This window comes from Salmo salar, chromosome 01 (genome assembly GCF_965601325.2).
Source record: "Salmo salar chromosome 01, fSalSal1, whole genome shotgun sequence".
In the NCBI taxonomy this organism is placed as follows: Eukaryota; Metazoa; Chordata; class Actinopteri; order Salmoniformes; family Salmonidae; genus Salmo; species Salmo salar.
In genome coordinates, this window is record NC_138291.1 from 37,546,534 (window position 1) to 37,566,835 (window position 20,302).

Sequence of the window (20,302 nt, forward strand, 5' to 3'; positions counted from 1 at the left end):
TTCATAATTGCTGCATTAAAAAGCATTGTAAAGAATTGATGTCAATTCTATTACTCTCTCCACATACTAAGAAGTGTTTAGGACAGGCCAGCAGCACACACAATAAGTGCTTTCTTACACAGTAGATGGCAGGACCTGAAGTCATACATGTCCTAACTGATTTAGGTACCCTACAGAGCTGTATGGATTGAATGTCCATCTCAGCTGAACATAGGTAACATCTGAACAAAAACTAAACAAATCCCTGGACCAAGAGTGTGTAAATACACAAACTAGTATATACTATAAATAACCAAAAGAGATTATAGATACTATAACATTTATTATTTATACATCAATGCTAGGCAGATTAACTTTAAACACACGCGTTTCTGGGGTGGGAATAAACAAGAGTTGCACTCATCGTGCAATCATGCACACCTATAGTGTGGTGCTTGTGGAAAACAAAAAGCAAGCAGCAGACCCTTCTCCTCACAACACATGACCTGTCCAGACTCACACTGACATTATTCTATGCAGTAACAGTTCGCCTGAGGGGGTGAGCTGCCTAAGAGGCAGCATTCAAGCAGAGAAAGAGAGGGCTGGTGTATCTCTCATGATTTAAACACTATAGATGGATGGATGGAGGAAGGCAGGGCGGCAGGACATGGGAGGGAGGACGCGGGGGTGAGAAGGAGTAAAAAACGTTGATCTCCACAGAGCGAGGAGAGGCTGAGGTGGGATAAACACCCAGAGGGACCCGTACTGATGCCTGGCTCCAGTGGAGAGGAGATGAGAGGAAAAGAGAGAGAGACAGAGAGAGAGAGAATCCAAACAAATAAGAAATCACTATGTGTTCCTATTTGCGCATTAATGGTCTCATTTCAGTAGGTTTCTGCTCATTGGAGGAGGTTCATCAGAGAGAGAAGAGTTCCCTTTGGGCAAGGATTTGCTCTAGATGCAGGATGGAGTGGAATGGAGAGGGGTGATACTCCTGTCTGCTCTCAAGACAAGCCCATGCACTATTTTTGAATATGGATGGTTGGTCAAGCTCCTTCTCCCTCATGTTAATGTGCCACTAGAATGCTATCAGTGGCAAATTTAATCCGACTGACCTGATGTTATTATTATACACCATGTACTTTGCAGTATAAACTGAAATAGTTAGTTAGTCACCTTAACGTTTCTTCACTCCACCACTACCTCTGACCCGTCCCACAGCAGTAGGGGACAAGGGGTCCCTAAATCAGATTCACTGATTGGAAGAGGTGGAGCGGGACCACTCTCCAAAGTGACCCGCTCACTTAAATCACTAATGAGCCTGGCTGACATTCATTGAATAATGAATAATAATGTTCTTTAAGTTGCACTTTGCACTCTCTCCTCCTCAATGATGGCCCTTTATGTGCTCATGGCCTTTCATGGGATTGAGTAGAGAAGGCACACAGGGCACAGTGCCACATGTAATGTCACATCGTAACACAAACCCCATGGATTACACTCTTAATTATGATCAGGCTTTTCCGAGGATGCCCTCAGAGTAGGACCGCTGCTAAGAAACCCCTCACACCCAAATCACAGTTCATTCCTAATGGCTCTGGCAGGTCAGAGCTGTGAGTAGCATGCTCTCTGTTGAGCCCTGAACCAGGGTGCGTCATAAGTATTACTGGCTTGGCCAGTAGATAATGCAGCATGAGACTGTAACGGAGTGAGGAACCAGTGGAATCCTCATTAACAACACCCACCTTCACCCCTATTCCCCCTCCACCTACTCCGCCATCCCTCCCCTCCACATACCTTCTCTCCCCTCCTACTCCTCTTCCTCCCCCTCGACCAACTCCCTCCTCTCCCTCCTCCACCCACCTATTCTCCCTCTTCCTACATTTCCTCCACCTCCTCCCTCACTTCCTCCTCTTCCTCCAAAGTAAAATGTTGAGTAAATGAAGCAGAATCTGCTTTAAATTCAATTAAAGGGGTAAAGTGCATGTTAATTAATTCCTAAATCATTAGTTGCCCAGCAGGGTGTGACTGAGTCATGATAGAGTGGAGAAGAGAGAGGCAGCAGTAACGCCAGCAGTGTCAAACCCAGTTCCAGTGTCCCAGAGGAGCCCCTCGCGGCACACAGCTCATTTGCCAAGTGTCCTGTATTAATGTTTACATTAGAACACAACCAACATCTATCATCACAGGGCCACACACACACACCTGTAACACTCCCAGTGCACTAATGTGTGTGTGTGTGTGTGTGTGTGTGTGTGTGTGTGTGTGTGTGTGTGTGTGTGTGTGTGTGTGTGTGTGTGTGTGTGTGTGTGTGTGTGTGTGTGTGTGTGTGTGTGTGTGTGTGTGTGTGTGTGTGTGTGTAGGGATCACTGTGCTCATATCTGTGAGGCGTAAATATGAACACAGGTCAGGTGCAGTGAAAAAGCAGGTCAATGCGATTCTCTCGAAAACAGTTTAAATTGTTACTGAGTGAACTATGCTTGCTAAATACATTTTTAAAATACATCTGTTTGATCTAATGTGTTATCCCCTAGTGGTTTAAATGGCACCCAGTTCACCCTCTGTCAGAAGGAGTGTGTGTAGAGTTTAAGAGTGAGAATAGAGGAGTTGTTCTGATGATTCTGATGGTCAAAACAGTTCTGGGGTCAGTCATGTGGACAGCTGTTGCATCTGGCTTGCTGCCATTCTGAAGATGACAGATGTGTCCCAATTGCTTTTTAATGCAGCTGACTAGGGAGTGGGACTGAAGCTGAGGAGGCTGAGTTACATGTGTTCCTTAAACCCCTTAGAGTCGATTGACGCACCAGTGCTAGATGTCTATTCTGCATTGGATGTGTCTCAATTCACCGCATCTGCATATGTCGCATTTCCGCATCTACGGTGAAAGGTGTCAGAGCTAGAGTTGTGTTTGTCAGACCATGAGACATCCCGAAAATCGGGCTTCTCACGAAAACGTATGTAGTGTCCGATTTGACCTACAAACTATTATGAGGGGAGAGTCTCACAAACACGATGGTGTTCTCCGCTTTGCTCTACGACCCCCACAAGACTCATCTGAAGGTAGCAGGTACCGGTATTAAACATTTTTATGGATGTATGAAGGTAGTTTGTTTGTGCCTACCCAAAAAAAGGGTTAAATATGTATAAAGCTAGTAAAGCCGAAATTAAATATTTGATCAAATATTATTTTTATACCTAAAGGGGTCCTAATATTCAAAATCAAATAGCTAAATGATCCTTTAGTATGAGCAATGCATGAGCTATTAGGTATATGGTCGGATAGTGTGAACAAGGGAGAGTTTTGTTTTCCTCCCACCTCAGCCCAATCTAACACCAACCCTAGTGGCAGCAACGGAAGGAAAGAATGAGTGAGAAGGATGGCTTCCAGACCTGTTTTTTGATTAAGATGCAATCATGCCCCCTTTGACAGATCCTGAACGTAAAGTACACCAACAGGCCTGGATTGATGGGGAGATAAGCAGGGGCTGGGGCGAGAGCCAAACAACAGCAGCCACACTGCTAATGGCCAACTCTTAGAGGTGCAGATTATATCCCTCAAGTCACATGACACACGGTTGATGAATATATGCCAACAGCTCAGATTTCACAGTTTTATTTGTCTCTCTAGAGTAGTCTACTCGGGGGAAGTTTGTGTCAGTATGCTCATTGATATACAGTGTTTTATTTTTTATCATCAATAAAGTTCACCAATATCCTCATCAGTTTCACAGTTCCAACCATCTAAGGGGCCCTAGCTGCCATTAATCTCATTTATCAGTTTACAAAACAAAGAATGTCAATAACCAAACCAACCATAACACAAACCCAAGAAACAAGAACCAAAATGCATCCAGGATACATATCCAAATCCAAACTCAAAACCCAAAACCCTGAACTCCAGCCAGAACTGAACACAGATGCAGGACAGAAACAAACACAAGCCCAGAAACCAAATCACATAAAACCTCCCTGGGGATATGTTGATGCATCTCAAATGGCACCCTATTCCCTTCCTAGTGCACTACTTTTGACCAGGGCACATTGCGCTGGTCAAAAATAGTGCACTATAAAAGGAATAGGGTGACATTTGGGATGCATTATATCTTCCTCCCTCCATGTCCTTCCCTGCCAGGTACTTCCAACAGTGGTCATATTAATCACACATACAGAACAGATAGGAGACTAATTACCCTATTGGAGTGAAAAATGAGCATGCCCACAATCCCTCTGCCATTCGCTAAGGACATGCTGTAAACATCATGTTTTATTTTCCCAAGCAGAAAAATTATGATTAAAGATATACATTTTAATTATGTTCCAATTAGTCTACACATAGGGGGGCATCCCAAATGGCACCCTATACTCTAGTGCACTACTTTTGATCAGAGACTTATAGGCCCAGGTCTAAAGTAGTACACTAAATAAGGAATAGGGTGCCATTTGGGATACAACCATAATGTTGTTTACATTATGTGAATGTACAATACAGAAGTAGAACACCAGTTGGCTTTCTTCCTTTTCTCTCTCTTTCCATCAAATCCACTGGACCCTTAGCATCTGTTCGCTATCTCTCCTAGCATCGAGCCTCCATTGTTTTCCTTGTTTAGCACCACTGTTTCAGGACGCGCTAGCTAGCCTACATCATTACCCACGTCACATTTATAGGCGGCATGGCGATCATTTCTGTGAGAAATGCCTCCTCAGTCGCTTAGCAGACAATATGCTGCTACATGTTCACTATGTCTCTGGTACGTCTGACGGGATGCAGAGCTGAGTGTGGAATAACAAAACAGGCTTCAAAAGATCGACAAGAGAGGGATAATAGAGCCTTTGGGTGCAGCATCTATCTAGAGCAGCCCCCCTTCCCTCCATCCCCTCTCTCCTCACTCCATTCCCGTCAATCACAGACCCTAGGGATCCCAACACACTAGATAAACACTCTGACATATTACTTTGTTGAGTAAAAATGACATACACATGTCTAACGCTGCAGATTCCAGACAGGCTGCGATTCGAATTCAAATGTGTCTCTCTATTTCCACTTCTTCTCTCTACAATTTTACTTCATGGCTCCTAATACACTTCCAAATGGGTAGGTGTGAGTAATGAGCTGTGCGCTGGATTTTATGTCAACAAGGAACATTTGGAGAGAAGAGAAGAAGGCGAGCATACAATCAAGGAGAAAAGCTGGAATGTGGAGGCGTAATATCAACTTAAATGACCTGAAGGAAAGCATGATAAGAAGAGAACATGTATTAAGCAAGACCTAGGGGGAAATTCACTTTTGTATCTGTGTTTATGTTACAGACACAAAAGAAATCCAAGACATAAGCTTTTTTGTGTTAATCTACTGTACGTGTCAACGTAATGTTACTGTATTTTTTTTTCTTAAGACAAAAACGGCCCGCTCATTTAGGCAGTTGGTCTGCATCTGAAATACTCTAGATGAGTTTAATACTCTCAGAGGAGAATCAAATGTGAATTCTATTGGGGTCGGGCATCAGACCACTTGACACAACCGCTCACCAGCCGTTGTAGAACAATTGCTTTGCCACTAAACGACAGCGATGTGATGGTTCGTTCTTAATCCGCCATTAATATAAATGTGATGTGTGCTGTATTTCAATGGCTCTTAGTGACACACACACACAAACATGCATGCACATGCACACGTACACACAAACATGCACACACATGCCCGCCTGCCCGAGCACAGTCACACACACGCACTCAGTGGAGGTGGCCAGTGGGGTCCAGTGAGATTTATGCTTACACAAGTTCTTTCCACCCAGCACTGTAAACACGGCCCTACCCTGCCTGGCTACTGCCACCACACAGCTATTATAATCGTTCAGGAGCTGGAGAAGGCAGTGTGTGAAAGCTTGAACCTACCGTGTCAACCACCAAGGTCAGAGACAAACATTTTACCACCTAGCCTTTATAAAGGGAGAGTTTTTCCTTCTGCCTGTATTCTTTCAAACAACGCCATCACAAATCTATTTAACTTAGTATCTGTCTGAGAGGAGACCTATTCCGCTACATCATCGTTTAAATTAGTAGTGCTTCCTCTCTGTGCTGATATTCAAGTGTTTGTAGACACACGAGAGAGAATAGACAGTTGTGTGCAAGTCGTGGCCAATACGGTATTTTGTCACCAGTCCAGATATTTAGAGAAGTATTCCCAGTGTACAGACATGTGACTTTGTGTTCTGTACTTTGAGTGTTTGAGTGCTCAGATAGGTCTCTGTGGCTCTGCATTGAGTATATGGAGTATTTGAGTGCTAAGATATGTGGTTGGTTCTTTCTCATGTAGTATTAATAAGCTGTGTGAGATGTTCCTCTGGACTTGGCTCTGGTTCAGTTCTGTCTCTGAGGTCATAAGAAGAACCTGCTGGTTCAACTACAGTCAGAGCTCAGAGCTGCCTCTAAATTAATCACCAACTGGTTCCTCTCTTTCTCTCTCTCCATCTCGCTATCTCCATTTCAATCTCAATCTCTTTCTCTATCTCTCTACCTCTCCCTTCATCTGTCTCTCTCTACCTACTTACTTTTCCAACGTCAGCTCTCTCTATTTCATTCTATCTATATATCTACCTCTCCCTTTACCGCTTCCTCTTCTATTCCCCTCCCTTTGTATCTATGGCATGTGGAGATTTTTATAGCTTCCTATTCATTATAACTCTCTTATAAATGTATAAATGTTACATAAGTCATGATACCCAACTTGGAGTAAGTATCAATAATTAAAAGGTGGAAATACATGGTTTACAGAAATCACACAATAAAACATTGTCTGGGTGACATCAGACCCTGTATTAAACTTTCATCTGTTATAGGAGGAAGTGTATCTCAGAGCGCTGTAGCATTATGCTTTTAATATTTCATCCTATTAATATTTCATGTGTTTTCCTTATTCATGAGGCCGAGTATAACTGACTGAATTTCCATATTATTGAAATGATGTCGAAATAAAGAGACGTTGCCATTTGCCATAATGTATGATTCCGCCCGGTGACGCCAACACTGTGTTTACAATCTGCACGATCATTAATCCATGTGTTTTCTCATTATACCATGGAGGGTTGATTCGCATGACTCTCCGCTATAAAGAAGAATTAATTATGGCCTAGCTGCACTCTATCATGGTACCGAAGCAGCCGTAAATTTAAATACACTGATAACATTGTGGTTGGAGCACGCACAGACATCCCTGTAAGTGATCAGTAGTTTATACACAAACATGCCAGTCCTAAAGCAAACAGGCATCGGAGAGCTGACAAGAAAACAAATGTGCTCCCTATATCCCACCACTTGATGGATGTGCATTAGAGGAGGTTGACGCTTTCCCCATCAGGAAAAAGATCATAACCACCTTGATTTAGAGTCAGCTAATCTACACTGTCTTGTTTTCAGCAGGTTCCGGCTCGCAGAAATGTGCTAACAAATATTCACGCCTCGGAGAGAGAGCGAGAGAGCGAGAGAGCGAGAGAGAGAGAGAGAGAGAGTGAGAGAGAGAGAGAGAGACAGAGAGAGAGAGAGAGAGAGAGAGAGGATGAAGGAGAGACAGCAAGGAGAGAACAAGTGAGGGGGAGTGAGAAGGAAAATCCATTATACTGATGTCACCTCATTGCATCACGTTGTTGTGAATTACACAATCCAGGTCTAAGTGTCCAAACAGAAACTCTCATCTCCTCCTCTCCTCCCCTCATCACCTCTCTTTCCCACCCATCTCCTCTCCCTTCCCTCCTCGCCTCTCCTCTCATCTCCTCCTCTCCTTTCCTATCCTCTTCTCTTACCTAGCCTCCTCTCCCTCTCTCCCTCTCCTCTCTGGTACGTATCAGCATCAATCAGGCAGGCTGGGGGCCCTGCAGGCCCAGATTAATGGGATTCTAGTAGGCTCCAGTCCTCTCTGCTCCGCCCCGATCCTGCTTGCATTATTACCTCACCTAGTCAAGCAAAACCACAAGTTCTGGATCTTTCTTTCTTTCATTCTCTATCTTCTCTTTTATTTTCTCCCTTTCACCCTACCTCTCTCTGCCCCCCACTCTCCCTCTCTCTCCCCCTCTCTCTGTCTTCTCTCCTTCTCTATTTCTATCTCTGTGAGGAGAGAATTACACATGCTGTGTGAGTTATAGAGAGCCACATACTGTTCATACTGTTCAGCCATGAAAACACAGTGACTGGCTTCCTCTAGCATTAAAACCCAAATTATTGTGAATAATTTATGTCAGTCACACTAAGCCATGGCATCTGTTTGCTCTGTTCGTGAGGACCCGTTGATGAACTGTGTGTGCATCACACTATATGCAGCACATGATTTCATTTTAATAATAATATCCTGCCATGTCTGTATTTCTGGGGTGTTTTTATCAGCCCAGTTCAGAAATATGGGCAGGCAGGCACATTGTCAGTGTAAGGGCTCTTGCCTAGCTAGCGCTTCCTTTTTCTCACCATTAATAACCATATAATGAAGATGTCACAACAGACCCACTGGTGCTAGAGGAACCTGTCAATGGGACTACTTTTCATAGCATAGTGTTTTTTCACTGGTACTCTTGATGCAACACACACACATGCAGTACACGTGTGCTCATACATCTACACACACACAGTGCAAATGCGTACGCACTCATACACACATACAAACCTTCACACGTTTCAAATATTCATGTACACACACAAGCACACACACGTCATCGCACCTCAGTGAATTCCCTACGTGTCCCTGATGGGGACTAGGCTGTCATGGCTGTAACAGTGGGTAACCTAAAGGGGGAAATTACTGAGATTGAGTCTTTATGAACAGCCCAGGAGGAAAGACAGAGACTTCATTATAAATTAGACAATTGTCCTAAATACCTCCTGCAGATTCTAAAACTATCTTCTGATGCTGTAGCTCACTATAAACACAAGTTCATATGCTATGCTCTTGACAAGCTCTGAGAATCCTCTGTCTCAGTGGTCACAGAAAGAATACAAAACATACACAGTATTTCCTGTTAATTTAGTGGATAGTACTGTATATCAGAGGGATGGTCAAAAATAATGATCAAACTCAGAAGTACTGTAACGCTCTGGGCGTAGTGGGTGCGAAGTCAGGCACAGGAAGCAGAGAGTACAGGGTAGTGCTTTAATGTCACACACAGTGAACACAAGCCACTCCACGGAGATATAGGGCGCACACAAAAACAAAATGCCCCAAACACTGGGGACTGAAACAGTCTGAGGAAACCCACGTACAAAGCACCTCAAACACGAGCACAAAACAATCCCGCACACAGAGCAGGCGGGCCTACTGGCTAAAATAACCCGGCTAATCAGCCCAATACAAAACAGGTGCAAACAATAAACAGAAAGGGGGAAAAAGGGAATCAGTGGCAGCTAGTAGGCCGGTGACGACGACCGCCGAGCACCACCCAAGCAGGAAGGAGTCGTGACAAGTACACGGTAGACCAGAACCCTGTCAATGAGTTATAAGTAAATTCACATGTGTACTGTACATGTAATGCATGTTTACTGTAGTTGAAAATATGACCAACTTTAAATGTAAATGTCTTTGATGTTTCCAAACATGTTGCTTAGATTGAAAACAGTTGTATAATCCTACTATACTGTGTGATATGATGCTCTTGAGCTCTCTGGCTTGTCTTTGATGTTAGTTTGAGTGACGACCCCTCAAATGTACACTAGTGTGGGGAGAGCAGCTCAATTCCCTGCCCTCTCGGCTTTAGAAGAAGAAAGAGGGAGAGGGATGTCTTGTTGTCTGCTGTGTTCTGATGGGACTGAAGTAGTGTAGAGGGAGGAACAGTCCCCTAAGTTCTGGGAGACCTGCAGCATGAGAGATGAGGGATAAGGGAAGGAGTAGGATTTGGGATGGGTGGAGGGGAGAGGAGGCAGACCGGTCCCAAGGAAAGCTGTGGTTGGATGTTGCACATCTCCATTCTAGAGGCGGCGCATCCAGGGAGGAAGAGGAGGTTGGTATTCCCTGCTAATAAACAGGATGACTTTGGACATGAAATATCATCAACCTATTGGCTTAATTAGAAATATGCTTTCTCAAAACAATGGTCAATGATGACCATTGTTTTGAGAAAGCATATTTCTAATTCCTTACTTTTCAAGACACCAGCTGCCACAGCTTCAATCAGCCCAGATTATGTGAGTAGGATCTGATGCAACTACTGAGATATTACCTTTTATCTGTCTGGAGCAGGGCCTGGTCTTTCTACTGGTCTGTCTCCTGATCTCCCTCCTGAAACTGTGTTATCTTGTTGACACAACCAGCAGACCCTGACAGAACCTGCATTGGAAAGGCTTATTATACATTAGTGCCGTGTAGCACTCCAGCACCCCCAAAATATACAAGAGGTCAGTCTCTCTCTTTCTCTCCTTCTCTCCTTCCTTCTTTCTCTCTCTCTCTCTTTCTCTCTCTCTATTTTGCTCTCTTTCTCCATCCTTCGTTCTCTATTTAACTCTTTCTTTCCTTCTTTCTCTTCTTCTTACGGTCTCTCTTCATTCTCTCTCATCTTTCTATCACACATGCCCACAAACACACAAACAGTTTGAGTAAGGGACCTATCACCCCATAAATCCAATAGAAGAGTCACAGAATCACAGTGATGGAGATAAATTTACACGTTAGAGGTTCTCTCCAAATTGAATCCAGAACACATCTCAAGTTAACATATTGCAAAGAGACAGAGTTTCCCACCAGTCCTTGCGAAATAATCTTTGCTGCTATACAGATATAACATCTTGATTCTATGGTAGAATGATAACATCTGCACTGTTGAAAATCTATAGATAACTTTGACACTTTTCAGAGATGTATCTCTTTTAAGATTAGGAAATCTTTTTGCTTCAGTGAGCAGTTATAGAGAGGAGGGATTATCTATTCACTTATCAAATTCACATCATGGAGCCTCCTGTCACCTTGTCTTATTCTCTCACTGGTCTATGTCGTCGTGACAAAATAAGTGAAGATAATCCACATTGACTTGCTGCTACGCTTGATGTTCTAAGGCCATACACTGGCTGCCTGCTTCCATTTCTGTCACTATCCACTGTCTGCTTTTTGGAATCATATTTATTTTAGAATCTGTGAGGTATTTTGACTAAGATGTGACCTGTGCTAAATGAAATGGAGTGACTTACAAACACACAAATAATCAATGAATTACTCTGTCCTTTTTTTCACATTTGTGTTCAGTGTTGATATATATTCATTACAATACTAGTTTACACACATTACATATTTGCATGAATATTTTCACATAGAGCTTAGAGTAAACACGCAGAACATTTGCAGGTCTGAACATCATGCAGGCTGCTTATCATTAATTCCATAATATAAATGCTGAATATGTGAGGTGACAGGTGAGAATATTGCAAATAAGGTAAGGTGAGAACTGGGAATAAAACAAATTCAGTCTGTATTTCAGTTCCACTCCCAAATATTGTTATTCTCACCTTCCACAAATGTACATAATTTGTAGGGTTGGAAATTTATCATTATACACTCAGTGATGGGGAGTAGTGAACTACTTGTAGCTCAACTAGTTATTTAACTACATTTTGCAGTAGTTTGGTGGTATTAAACTAAATTCATATCTACAGTAGATAGTGTTTACAGTAGTTAATAACTTTTTTGCCATGTAGCAATGTAGCTAACTACTGGAACCACACAGTACTTTTTGTTTCAAAATAACATAATATATGGGTGAAGAAAGCATTTTCTTTCTTTTTCGGCATCAGACCTCCCTAATTATATCAATCACCTGAAACATTGTTTTGTGTTTAAATTGCACATTCTGTTACCATATAACCCCAAGTGATTTGTTCTTGCAGTCTATGACATTTCAGATTTACATATGATACTTTTTCACAAAGTAGTTTGGATGTAGTGAACTACTTTTCAAAGTAACTTTAGTTAAATACACTATAATATTATTAAGGGTAGCTTTAGTGTAGCTTCACTTCTTCTAGTGTGAAGTAATTGGGAGCTTGGAAACTATATTTTCAGAGTAGCTTCCCAAACATGTTATACAGTAAGCCTACTATTGCATGACTGTAGTATTTGGCTTTTCTCTCACATCTACCCACACGTGTGTCTTACACCTTTTATTCTGTTTGATCAGTCTCCATATGTATGATATGAGAGAGACCAATGAAGACCACAATTGTTATTTGCTCATCTACAGACTAGTATTTACAGTATGTACCATAGAGTATATGAGAGAATGAAGACAGCAGCATCTCTCTAGCTAGTCATCATACTGTACAGTATATGGCCCAAAGTAATATATGGCTCTGATATAACCCTTCTGCAGCTCCAAAGGCTATTACTAACCTCTTCTGTATTCTCCACCATGTCTTAGCACGCCAAGCCAGTGATGTCCCTGAGGGTCTCCTTCCAGAGGGACATCAGATTCTGCAACATACTCCCTTTTTCTGAGACTTGGCTTTCCTCCGACATCCAAACAGATTATATACAACCAGCAGGTTTTACAGTTCATCGAGTGGATAGGAAGAGGGCTCTCTCTGGCGAGAACAAAGGCGGAGGGCTCCGCGTTATGACCAATAACAAGTGGTGTGATGGGGGAAATGTACAGGAACTTGTAAGCTTCTAGTCTACCGACTTGGAATAGTTGGTATTCAAATCTTGCCCTTTTTACCTTCCAAGAGAGTTCTTAGGGATTATCGCCATGGCTGTGTACATGCGCTCCAAGCCGACACCAAAAATGCTCTCAACGATCTTCATTGGACCCTGAACAAACTGGAGCCTGACTCCCAGGAGGCAGCGCTCATTGTCGCAGGGGACAATTTGAGAAATGTGCTCCTGAATTACTATCAACACATTGACTGTCCAACTCATGCAGATTCTGTACTGGACCATTGCTACACACCTTTTCGACATGGGTATAAGATCATCCATCACCTGTCCTCCTTTCGGCAAATCTGACCATGACTCCATTTTGCTCCTCCTCGCCTACAAAGATTCAAGAGGGAAGTTCCGTTGATCAGGTCTGTAAAACACTGTTCTGACCAATCAGAATCCATGCTCCAAGACTTCTGATCACATGGACTTCAATATGGGGGGTGGCATCAATGAATACACCGACTCAATCACTGGATTCATCAAAAAATGCATAGATGATGTCTTTCAAAAACTGTGAATTGAAGGCAGCCTTGTCAAGAAACTGGAGGAGAGATTTGATGCTTATAAACACAGCAAGGTGACCGGGGACAATAGTATGTTTAACCTGTTGGGTCTAGGGGGCAGCATTTGCACGTCTGGATAAAAAAAATGTACCCGATTTAATCTGGTTACTAATCCTACCCAGTAACTAGAATATGCATATACTTATTATATATGGATAGAAAACACTCTAAAGTTTCCAAAACTGTTTGAATGGTGTCTGTGAGTATAACAGAACTCATTTGGCAGGCAAAACCCTGAGACATTTTCTGACAGGAAGTGGATACCTGATGTGTTGTATTGACTTTAAACCTATCCCATTGAAAAACACAGGGGTTTAGGAATATTTTGGCACTTCCTATTGCTTCCACTAGATGTCACCAGCCTTTACAAAGTGTTTTGAGTCTTCTGGAGGGAGATCTGACCGAACAAGAGCCATGGAACGGTGATGTCCCATTAGACACCTGGCGCGCTACTTCATGTTGGGTACCCTCGTTCCAATACGTTATAAAAGGCTATGCATTCGTCCACCTTGAATATTATTCATGTTCTGGTTAAAAAAGGCCCTAATGATTTATGCTATACAACGTTTGACATGTTTGAACGAACGGAAATATATTTTTTCCCCTCGTTCATGACGAGAAGTCCGGCTGGCTTACATCATGTGCTAACGAGACGGAGATTTTTGGACATAAATGATGAGCTTTTTTGAACAAAACTACATTCGTTATGGACCTGTGATACCTGGAAGTGACATCTGATGAAGAGAATCAAAGGTAATGGATTATTTACATAGTATTTTCGATTTTAGATCTCCCCAACATGACGTCTAGTCTGTATCGCAACGCGTATTTTTCTGGGCACAGTGCTCAGATTATTGCAAAGTGTGATTTCCCAGTAAGGTTATTTTTAAATCTGGCAAGTTGATTGCGTTCAAAAGATGTAAATCTATAATTCTTTAAATGACAATATAATATTTTACCAATGTTTTCTAATTTTAATTATTTAATTTGTGACGCTGACTTGACTGCCGGTTATTGGAGGGAAACGATTTCCTCAACATCAATGCCATAGTAAAACGCTGTTTTTGTATATAAATATGAACTTGATAGAACTAAAAATGCATGCATTGTCTAACATAATGTCCTAGGAGTGTCATCTGATGGAGATTGTAAAAGGTTAGTGTATCATTTTAGCTGGTTTTATGGTTTTGGTGACCCTGTCTTTGACTTGACAAAACATTACACACAACTCTTGTAAATGTACTGTCCTAACATACTCTAAATTTATGCTTTCGCCGTAAAACCTTTTTGAAATCGTAAAACGTGGTTAGATTAAGGAGATGTTTATCTTTCAAATGGTGTAACATAGTTGTATTTTTGAAAAATTTGAATTTTGACATTTATTTGGATTCAAATTTGCCGCTCTTGAAATGCACCTGCTGTTGATGGAGTGCACCACAGGTGGCACGCTAGCGTCCCACCTAGCCCCAAGAGGTTAAGCTGTTATGGCTAGGGGGCAGTATTTTCACAGCCGGATAAAAAACGTACCCGATTTAATCTGATTATTACTCCTGCCCAGAAACTAGAATATGCATATAATTATTGGCTTTGGATAGAAAACACTCCAAAGTTTCTAAAACTGTTTGAATGGTGTCTGTGAGTATAACAGAACTCATTTGGCAGGCCAAAACCTGAGAAGATTCCATACAGGAAGTGGCCTGTCTGACAATTTCTTGCCCTTCTTGATTATCTCTATACATTACAGAGGATCTCTGCTGTTACGTGACACTTCCTACGGCTCCCATGGGCTCTCAGAAGGCGGCAAAAAGCTGAATCGTGGCTTTGCAGGCTCTGGTTGAAAAAAAGTAGCGCGTTTGGGTAGTGGCTGGTTACAGTACTGTGAGACTCACGCTCGTGCCCGCGTCGACAGAATGCTTTGTTTTCTTTCGTCTGTTTACCTAAAAGCAGATTCCCGGTCGGAATATTATCGCTTTTTTACGAGAAAAATGGCATAAAAATTTATTTTAAACAGCGGTTGACATGCTTCGAAGTACGGTAATGGAATATTTAGAAATCTTTTGTCACGAATTGCGCCATGCTCGTGACCCTTATTTACACTTCGGATAGTGTCTTGAATGCACGAACAAAACGCCGCTATTTGGATATAACGATGGATTATTTTGGACCAAACCAACATTTGTTATTGAAGTAGCAGTCCTGGGAGTGCATTCTGACGAAGACAACAAAGGTAATCAAACTTTTGTAATAGTAAATCGGAGTTTGGTCAGGGCTAAACTTGGTCGGTGTCTAAATGGCTAGCCGTGATGGCTGGGCTATCTACTGAGAATATTGCAAAATGTGCTTTCACCGAAAAGCTATTTTAAAATCGGACATATCGAGTGCATAGAGGAGTTCTGTATCTATAATTCTTAAAATAATTGTTATGTTTTTTGTGAACGTTTATCGTGAGTAATTTAGTAAATTCACCGGATGTTTGCGGGGGGTATGCTAGTTCTGAACGTCACATGCTAATGTGAAAAAGCTGGGTTTTGATATAAATATGAACTTGATTGAACAAAACATGCATGCATTGTATAACATAATGTCCTAGGATTGTCATCTGATGAAGATCATCAAAGGTTGGTGCTGCATTTAGCTGTGGCTTGGGTTTATGTGACATTATATGCTAGCTTGAAAAATGGGTGTCTGATTATTTCTGGCTGGGTACTCTGCTGACATAATCTAATGTTTTGCTTTCGCTGTAAAGCCTTTTTGAAATCGGACAGTGTGGTTAGATTAACGAGAGTCTTGTCTTTAAAATGCTGTAAAATAGTCATATGTTTGAAAAATTGAAGTTTTCGGATTTTAGAGGAGTTTGTATTTCGCGCCACACCCATCATTGGATATTGGAGCAGGTGTTCCGCTAGTGGAACGTCTAGACGTAAGAGGTTAAAATGGTGTAAAATAGTTGATTGTTTGAGAAAATTGAATTGTGGTATTTTAGTTGGTTTTGTATTTCGCGCCATGCGATCCCATTGGCTGTTGGCTAGGGGTCCCGCTGGCGGAACGGGGTGCCGCTAGCGGAACATTTAGATGAAGAGGTTAAGTGATCCTAGCATAAATCCTAATTGGATGTTCCGTTGTGCATGTGCGTTTATGCTTACACAAGTGCGCATGTCAAGGGAAGAAAACCACGTATCCTGGCAGATTACAATTTGTTCAGAATGAGTCTGACATAGTCAGGTAATTTTCAGGTCAATGCCAGGAGGTCAGTCAGAATTGTTGTTGAGGGAGTGGTGGTTTTACTACAATTTATGACCTGCGATAACAGAGTCTGGGTGTAGGGGGAAGAGAGAGGTGGTGAGAGAGAGGGGGATGGTACTCGCTATCCCCAAAGAGGGCCACGTCATGACAACTCTCAAAATTGTCTACCGACCCCACAGATCCACGGACGACTCAATCGTCATTGCTCTCTGCCCTCACCGAACTAGACAATGCATATTTAAAGATGTTGTTGATCAACTACAGCTCAGACTTCAATACCATAGTGCTTTTTAACCTCTGGTTAAAACGCTAGCGTCCCACCTCGACAACAGCCAGTGAAATTGCAGGGCGCCAAATTCAGAACAACAGAAATCCCATAATTAAAATTCCTCAAGCATACAAGTATTATACACCATTTTAAAGTTAAACTTCTTGTTAATCCAACCACAGTGTCCAATTTCAAAAAGGCTTTACGGTGAAAGCACACCATGCGATTATGTTAGGTCAGTGCCTAGTCTCAGAAAACCATATAGCCATTTTCCAGCCAAGGAGAGGGGTCACAATAGTCAGAAATAGCGATTAGATTAATCACTAACCTTTGATGATCTTCATCAGATGGCACTCACAGGACTTCATGTTACACAATAAATGTAATTTTTTTCAATAAAGTCCCTCTTTATGTCCAAACACCTCAGTTGAAATTGGCGCGTTATGTTCAGTAATCATTGTCTCAAACAAACATCCGGTGAAAATTCAGAGCCACATCAAATTACAGCAATACTCATCATAAACATTGATGAAAGATACAAGTTTTATACATAGGATTAAAGATAAACGTCTTGTTAATCCAGCCACTGTGTCAGATTTCAAAAAGGCTTTATGGCGAAAGCACCTCGTGCGATTGTTAGGTCAGCGCCACAGAAAACCATACAGCCATTGTCCAGCCAAGGAGAGGTGTCACAAAAGTCAGAAATAGCGTTAAAATGAATCACTTACCTTTGATGATCTTCATCTGGTGGCACTCCGAGGGCTCCATGTTACACAATAAATGTTTGTTTTGTTCGATAATGTCCCTCTTTATGTCCAAAAACCTCAGTTTTGTTGGTGCGTTTAGTTCAGTAATCCAAAGGCACAAAGCGAGCTCTCAACATCCAGACGAAAAGTTTAAAAAAGTACAGTAAAAGTTCTTAGAAACATGTCAAACGATGTTTAAAATCACTCCTCAGGTTGTTTTTGTCATAAATAATCAATAATATTTCAACCGGACAAAAGCTTCGTCAATAGAAAAGGAGAAACAAGAAAGACGCGTTCCCGATCACGTGCTGGACTCGTGTCTGGAAATTTCCACTGTCCACTCATTGAAAGTGCTGTATCTCCCTATTTTTTCAGAGTAAAAGCCTGAAACAATGCTTAAAGACTGGCCACATGTAGAAGAAGCCATAGAGAACTGGGTCCTAAGTCTTTGTATGGTGGATAGGCTTTCAATGGAAAAACAGCCTTTCAAAATAATAGTACTTCCTGGATGGATTTTCCTCAGGTTTTCGCCTGCACTATTAGTTCTGTTATACTCACAGACATTATTTTAACAGTTTTGGAAACTTTATAGGGTTTTCTATCCACATGTACCAATTATATGCATGTCCTAGCTTCTAGGCCTGAGTAGCAGGCAGTTTAATTTGGGCAAGCTTTTCATCCAAAATTCTGAATGTTGCCCCCTAACCCATTGAAGTTAAGCTCACCACAAAGCACACGGCCCTGGAACTGAACTCCTCCTTATGCAACTGGGTCCTGGACTTCCTGACGGGCTGCCCCCAGGTGGTGAAGGTAGGCAACATTACCTCCTCCACATTGATCCTCAACAGAAGTGTCCTATAAAGACGCGTCCTCAGTCCCCTGCTGTACTCCCTGTATACACACGACTGTGTGAATAGCCACCACTAATTTCTTTCCTTCTTAATGCATTTGAGCCAATCACTTGTGTTGTGACAAGGTAGAGGTGGTATACAGAAGATAGCCCTATTTGGTAAAAGACCAAGTCGATATTATGGCAAGAACAGTTCAAATAAGCAAAGAGAAACGACAGTCCATCCTTACTTTAAGACATGAAGGTCAGTCAATACAGAAAATGTAAAGAACTTTCAAAGTTCCTTCAAGTGCAGTCGCAAAAACCATCAAGCGCTATGATAAAACTGGCTCTCATGATGACCGCCACAGGAAAGTAAGACCCAGAGTTACCTCTGCAACAGAGGATAAGTTCATTAGAGTTACCAGCCTCAGAAATTGCAGCCCAAATAAATGCTTCACAGAATTCAAGTAACAGACACATCTCAACATCTGTTCAGAGGAGACTGCGTGAAAAGAAACCACTACTAAAGGACACCAATAAGAAGAAGAGACATGCATGGGCCAAGAAACACAAGCAATGGACATAGAAATCTGTCCTTTGGTCTGATGAATCCAAATTTGAGATTTCTGGTTCCAACCATCGTGTTTTTGTTAAACGTAGAGTAGGTGAACGGATGATCTCTGCATGTATGGTTCCCACAGTGAGCCATGGAGGAGGAGTGATGGTGTGGGGGTGCTTTGCTGGTGACACTGTCTGTGATTTATTTCGAATTCAAGGCGCTCTTAACCAGCATGGCTACCACAGGATTCTGCAGCAATACGCCATCCCATCTGGCTTGCGCTTAGTGGGACTATTATTTGTTTTTCAACAGTACAATGACCCAAAACACCTCCAGGCTGTGTAAGGGCTATTTGACCAAGAAGGAGAGTGATGGAGTGCTGCATCAGATGATCTGGCCTCCACAATCACCCGACCTCAACCAAATTGTGATGGTTTGGGTTGAGTTGGACCGCAGAGTGAAGGAAAAGCAGCCAACAATTGCTCAGCTACTTTGAAGAATCTCAAATATAAAATATATTTGGATTTGTTTAACACTTTTTTGGTTACTACATGATTCCATATGTGTTATTTCATAGTTGTGATGTCTTCACTATTATTCTACAATGTAGAAAATAGTCAAAATAAATAAAAACCCTTGAATGAGTAGGTGTGTCCAAACATTTGACTGGTACTGTATATATTTATCATTGTCATAGTTCTAAACATGCATATATTATTATTATTATTTGTATTATTGTTTCATTCACACATGCACTGCTAGAGCTCAGAGCGTCAGTATTTCACTGTACTCTGCAACTACATCTGCGACCCTGTGCATGTGACTAATAAAAATATAATCAAATCGAATCAGTGGCATTTTAAGTTGAGGTCCATAGGGACTCCTCAAGCTTTATTCTTTTGCTGCTGTTCAACACTGACTTGTTGTGCAGGCATCAGCAGAGGCTACGGGGTTAAATCCATGTCCACGTAATGTATGTGTCTGCACGTTTGTGAGTGCATCTGCTTGTTGGTGAGTACGTGGGGAAGGGAGAGAGCGATAAAGCACGTGCACAGATGTGTGTGTGTTTGTGTTGAAGGGGAATGAGGGGGTCTGAATGTGTATGTTTGTGTGTGTGGGAAACCTTTGATCTCAACACACACACACACACACACACACAAACACACACACACACAAATACACACACACACAAATACACACACACACACACACACACACACACACACAGAGTCGTCTACTGACAGAACAGCTTTCAAAGCCCCTTCTATAATGGGCCTAGCAGCACCCTGGCCGTCTTTCCAGCCTGGCCATATAAAACATACAGGTCAGACCTTAGTTAATAGGCCAACTGTCACTGTGGACTCTGTGTCTGGCTTCTGTACAAAAAGCCTCCAGAGAGCTGAGTTGTTAAGTCTAATAATTTTTTAATGATAGAGAGTTGCGGTTTGTTCTGG